The sequence below is a fragment of the Thunnus maccoyii genome, chromosome 7, assembly GCF_910596095.1.
Source record: "Thunnus maccoyii chromosome 7, fThuMac1.1, whole genome shotgun sequence".
Classification (NCBI taxonomy): Eukaryota; Metazoa; Chordata; class Actinopteri; order Scombriformes; family Scombridae; genus Thunnus; species Thunnus maccoyii.
The window spans coordinates 20,410,755-20,416,719 of record NC_056539.1 but is presented as its reverse complement, the minus strand read 5'-3'; the positions used below and the strand labels follow the sequence as shown (position 1 = coordinate 20,416,719).

The 5,965-nt window shown below is 45.4% G+C and overlaps 1 long non-coding RNA gene across 5 annotated transcripts; it reads left to right on the top strand.

Moving 5' to 3' along the window:
* Positions 1-276: 276 nt before the first annotated feature.
* LOC121900792 lies at positions 277-5,617 on the top strand. 5 transcript variants are annotated; one of them, XR_006097086.1, is made up of 6 exons: positions 277-1,778; positions 1,872-1,951; positions 2,044-2,595; positions 3,980-4,143; positions 4,273-4,582; positions 4,804-5,617. It is a non-coding gene; the product is annotated as an uncharacterized LOC121900792 (long non-coding RNA). The 5 variants fall into 5 exon arrangements; XR_006097084.1 differs by having other exon boundaries at positions 1,872-2,595; XR_006097085.1 differs by having other exon boundaries at positions 277-1,951.
* Positions 5,618-5,965: the final 348 nt, after the last annotated feature.

Below are 5,965 nucleotides of genomic sequence, written 5' to 3'. Positions count from 1 at the left end.
TTGTCGTTGCCTTTGTTCAACAGCTGTGATAAACTGCATGCAGATGAGTGGAAGATGGAACGCAGACATTACAAATACAATATGAAATAAAAAAGAATTCAGTGACAGTCTGGTTGATGTATTTGTAGCCAGTAATGTCCCTCCTGGACTACCATAGGGCTTGACAGGCCTTAGCACCTCCTACTTCCGTGTTTCCAATTTGCTTGGTTTAATAAATAAGCCGTATCGATGAGCCCTGGTATGCTTCTTTTCCTCTCTGATCCCTGGTGCCACATGTTGTGACTGTTACGTGCGATGCTCTGGTACCGCTCCATAGCGACTTCAGCTTCCACATGTTGACCCTTCTGTATGGGTATTGCGCAATAATCTGGCAGGAGAGACACTGACTGCCACTGCTGTCTGTTTTGTTTTGTGTTTGTTTTGTTGTTGATACAGTTGCTTTGATTTTGCTGTGTTTCCATTTATTCTCATCTGCATTATTTAGCCTTTAGTTTCAATAGGTGGTCTCTGTTAATGTTATTTTTCTTTGTTACATTCTTCCAGCCCTTTGTGGCGCTCACTGCTTCCCCCCAAGAAGTTAATAACATAGTGTGCTGCCACACAGCACTAATATTGTGAGTTTAACACGTGTTTTCTGTGTCTGTGTGAGTGCTACAGGAGTGGTGGGAGGTGTGGCCGTCAAGACGATGAGGGATTCGGTGATAGAGTTCCTCACTTGTGCTTCACATAATCACACCCCTATAATCGTATGTTTGTTGGTAATTTTTGCACTTCCTTCACAATTCAAATTCTTTCCCTTATTGTTTTGCTTTACTCAGTGTGTGTATGTGTGTAGAGCACGGCAGCATGGTGAGTACTCTGTCCCAGTATAACTTTTCTCCTTTCACTGTCTGCAGCTACAGCCGATCATCCTTTAGCACTCCCCTTTTCTTATTGTAATTTGCATCTTTAAGTATTTTTGCTTTTTTGTACAGTTTTTAAATAGATTAGATTTAATAAATGTCCTGTTTTTAATATCTTGTTTAATCGTTAGTAGTTGTTAAATTGTTGAGGCGGATAATACATTTTGTAATCTTGGGGGTGTTCCTTGTCTCCATCCATCATTTACTGTCACATGTATCATTATAATGGATCTGTAGGCTCTTAGCTGGTTTGGGTTGAGTATTAAATGGTCAGTGTAGCCTGTAATTTTAAAACCAAATCTGGGCCTTGCCATGGCCCTGCCACATTCTGGTGTAGTTGGCAGGATACAGTGATGGTGTAGGTGGGCTTATGAGACAAGGATTGTTTTTTTCTTCTTTAGTTCAGAGTTTTTGTTTTGTTTGTTTGTTTTTGTTTGGTTTAAACAAATCAGCAGTGTGCACATTGAGGGACCTGCTGAGCACCAGTGCCACCCTGTCTTGGGTACTCCAACTAGGTTGAAGTGCTTCCATTGACTGTGCCTTTACTGACTCCTCCTCATTTCAGCCATGGCCAGAGAGCTCTAAGAATTGAAAGACTTGGTCCAGCAGCTGCAGGCTGAAAAGGAAAAGCTACTGCAGGAGCGAGGAGTAGTCAATTCACCCCACTTGGCCCTCAATACTCTGCTCCCAATTATCCTTTCCCTGTTGAATGATTGCTTTATATTCTGAGGGAATGAACATGTCCACTTCTGGGATTCCAGTGGAGCATTGGGTTGAAGAGATGAGGGCCACTCTGAGAACCAGACAGCTGAGACTTCTTGATCAAGCTTATTTTGTACATGATCATCTGTGGGGGGAAGCCAAAAATGAGATAAGGTACCGGCCTAGAGCAGAGACAGAGGACCCAAGAAAATTTTAACTATTCTTCAAGATTTGTATGGTTGTTCTAAATCTTATATCTCTTTGCAGCAGAGTTTTTTTCTAGGAAACAGCAGGAAGGAGAATCACTTCAAGATTTTTCACATGCATTATGCTGTCTCATGGAAAAGGTTGAATGTTGTGCCCCACGAGGAATGCACAGTGCCCCCACCCTTCTTAGAGATCAGTTTGTTGAACATGTTCTTGACTCTAATCTTCACAGAGAGTTAAAGGGAGTAGTGCTGCAACATCCTGATTACACTCTCCTAGACGTGAGAGCAGAGGCCATTCGCTGGGAGTGGGAGGGATGACCTGATGAGCCTAGGGGTAGGAGTTATTCAGTGCCTTCCTTTAGTGCCATGCAGTGTTCTGAGGGTAGGGCATCTACTAGTTCTGGTAGCACAGAAATGGCAAAGTTAGAGCACATGTTACAGAAACAACAAAAGCAGCTTAATCAATTGACACAGGGTCCATTAGTGCTACACGCAGCCTCCAGGCCCCCTGCTAAATCAATATGCCCAAACACTGTTATATGTAGGTGTTGTCAAAAACCAGGTCACTATGCCAGGGAGTGCCATTATGAATGTGTTAATTCACAGGTTCAGCAGTCCAGGGCCTCACATCCCGCAGCAGCAACCTCTGCTGCTCAGGATTTGGGAAACCTCTTCCCCCTGATGTGAGGAGCCAAACATTAGGAGGGGAGGACAGCATTTCAGATGTACAGGGACCAGCTGCTCAGACCATTGCCCCTAATCTGGTAGCACCTTGCCCTAAGGTAAATGTTAGTATAGGAGATGTACCTGTTAAACTGCTTCTAGATACAGGGTCTGTGGCTACAACCATTGTTGAAAGTTTCTACCTCCAGCATTTCCGGACTGCCCCTAGGTCCTGCTGCTGGCTTCAGCTGCGTGCTGCAAATGGGCTGGAAATTCCCTATGTGGGGTATGTAGAGCTGGATGTTACAGTTTTCGGCAAGGCTGTACCACAACGAGGTATTCTGATCGTCAAAGACCCTCCAGGCCAAAATGCCCCCTAAGGCGCTCCTGGTGTCGTGGGCATGAACATAATTAGGTAGAGCTATCACCAGTTATTTAGTCAACATGGCCTTAGCCTCTTTGACCTCCCCATAGTGCAGCAGGCCCCTCCTTTGTGGCAGCAGGCGTTACAGCATTGCCACCATGCTCAGTCTCATGCAACTCAGGCCAAGACAGGATTGGCCCAGGTGAGAGGTAGGCATTCCATTGCCATACCTGTGGGTAAGTGGGTATAGCTACATGTTCTTCTCGCTATGATGAGTTCTCAGGTAATGCATTGATTAAGCCCCTTGACGATGGTCGGTCCCTCACTGAGTGTGTGCCAATCTTCCCAGCGATGGTCATGGTAAATGTAGGTGAGACAGATGCCCTTTTACATCTCCACCACCCCATAGGGCTTTTGAGTCAGGCTCAGATCGTAAGTTTGCCAGAGGAAGTCTCTACTTTAGAGTGCAAGTCAGGTTGGGTTACAGCCACACTTCCTTCTCAAGAAGTCAGGTCAGCCCAGTAAGAGAGCAAATTGAGTCTATCAATTTATCTGCCCTTTCTAAGCCAAACCAAAGAAAGGTTAGATCCATGCTCCTGGAATGTGAGACTGTATTTGCAGCTTCTGAACTGGACCTTGGTTGCACTAACCTTGTGACACATGACATTCCTTTACTTGGGCAGAGATACAAGCCAATTCCCCCTTCTAACTATGACGAAGTTAGGGCCCACATATGTCAATTATTAGACAGCCAGGTTATATGTGAAAGCTGTCCTCTCCTATTGTCCTGGTGAGTAAAAAGGATGGTAGCCCGAGGCTTTGCGTGGACTACAGACTGTTAAATGGCAAAACATGAAAGGATGCCTTTCCCTTCCTAAGGGCTGAGGAGTCCTCAGATGCCCTGTCAGGAGCTCAGTGGTTCTCCACAATCGATTTGGCCAGCAGTTACCATTAGGTCCCAGTCACAGAACAGGACAGTTTTTTGCACCCCCTTTGGCCTATTTGAGTTTCAAAGGATGCTGTTTGGCTTATGCAATGCTCCCAGTACATTTTAGTGACTGATGGAGTGGATGTTTGGTGACCAACACTACCATTCCCTGCTGCTCTATCTCAATGATGTTGTTGTTTTTCCTTCACAGAGGATGAGCACCTTAGTTGCCTGGACTTAGTTTTGGGCTGCTTCCGAAAGGAGGGATTAAAGGCCAAGCTTGAGAAGTGCCATTTCTTACAACAACAGGTATCATACTTGGGGCATGTAATTTCTGCTGCAAGATTACTGCTGTGGCTGACTGGGCAAATCCAGGTACTGTGTCAGAACTAAGGTCTTTTCTTGGGTTTGCAAACTATTATAGACGTATTGTCTTGACGGTTTTGTTCAGGTACATTACCATGCCCCACCAAACTACAGTTCAGTCCCCCTTCTTGCTGCTAGGTCATGTAGAAGAGCCAACTGCAGGTGAAGCCTGTGACTGGGTCGGGGAGCATCAGCAATGACTGCAGGTGGCAGTGGAGAATGCCTTGGAAAGGATGAAGCAGGTTGCAGTCCAGCGGAAGGAGAGAGCAGACCAACAGGCCCAGAAGGAGGTGTTACCAGCAGGACAACATGTCTATCTTCAGGACTATTCCATAGAGGAAGGAATAAAATCCAGGATGTCTGGGCCCCCAAACTTTTCCAGGTGGTGAAACCTCCCGAGCAAGGAGGTACAGTGTATGCTGTTGCCTCACAACATAGGCCGACAGAGGTACGTCATGTTCATTGTCCCATATTCAGACCTGTACATGATAATAATAAAATAATAACAATAATAATAATGATAATAATAATAAAAAATAAACTTTATTTATATATCACAATTCATGCATACAATACAGCACAAAGTGCTTAACATTAAAACAGATAGCAACAAGAAGAACAAGAGAAAACAAAACAGGTTCCTGCTGGTCATCCTGTTCCTGTGGCTAGGCCTAAACCAGCTATGACAAGCCCTGACACTGAGGAGTGTGATCCGTGCGTGGTGGTCAGATGTGTGACTAGACCACAGGACCCCCGGCCTGTCAGAGTACAGACCCCACCTGAAGTGGACCCAGTGCTTCACTCTGCAATATCTATGGCGGCTTCACCTGAGGCTTCGACTTGTACCAGTTCCTACACAGCCCCCTGTCCTAAGGTGGTAAGAAAGTCTACCCATGACACAGCCGGTAAACACTCTAATCCCCACATTTGCCAGTGACAGTAAGGAGTAGAGCAACTGAGGCTACAAATTCCCAGACACTTGGCTCTAGTAGTTCCACCCTAGCTCTCATCAGACCCTGGTCTAAGTAAATTTTCAGGCTGCCAATTTAAGAACCCCAGGGAAGAATGTAGCTAGTAATGTCCCTCCTGTGCTACATAGGGCCAATCATCCTTTAGCACTCTCCTTTTCTTATTTTAAAGTGCATCTTAAATTATTATGTGGGCAATCACAGCCATTGCCACACACTGACGTGCTGACACGCTACTGTAAGTGTATTGTGTCATTTCTGGTTGCTGACTGTGTTTACTGATAGCATTGTTGCTGCGCTCAACTCAGTTGATTTTGCTATATTTCATATTACTATAGATTAATACCTGCTGTATATTTAAACTTTCGCTAGGTCTACACAAGCACTCTCAGCACTTTCCCTCTTAGTGACTTTTCTCACCAATTGCACAGTTGTTAGTTATTTTAGCTCTGCAGCTAACATTAGCAGCTAACTTAAACTAAGCAGTTAGCGATGGCTTCTCTCTCTCCCTCTCGTTCTCCTGCTCTCTCTTGCTCGGTGTGTCAAATGTTTAGTTATTCCTCTGCCTCCTTTAGTGATAATGGTACGTGTAATAAGTGTAGTTTATTTGCAGTGCTGGAGGCAAGGCTCAGTGAATTGGAAGCGCGGCTCCGCACCATGGAAAAACAATCAGTAGCTAATGTAGTTAGCCAGCCCCCAGTATCCGGTGTGGGCCGACCTAGCGTAGCTCCTACTCCCCTAGTAGTTCTCGAGCAGCCGGGAAGCCAGCGTGGCTGGGTGACTGTCTGAAGGAAGCATAGCCCTAAGCAGAAGCCCACAGTTCACCACCAACCAATTCGCGTTTCAAACAGGTTCTCCCCCCT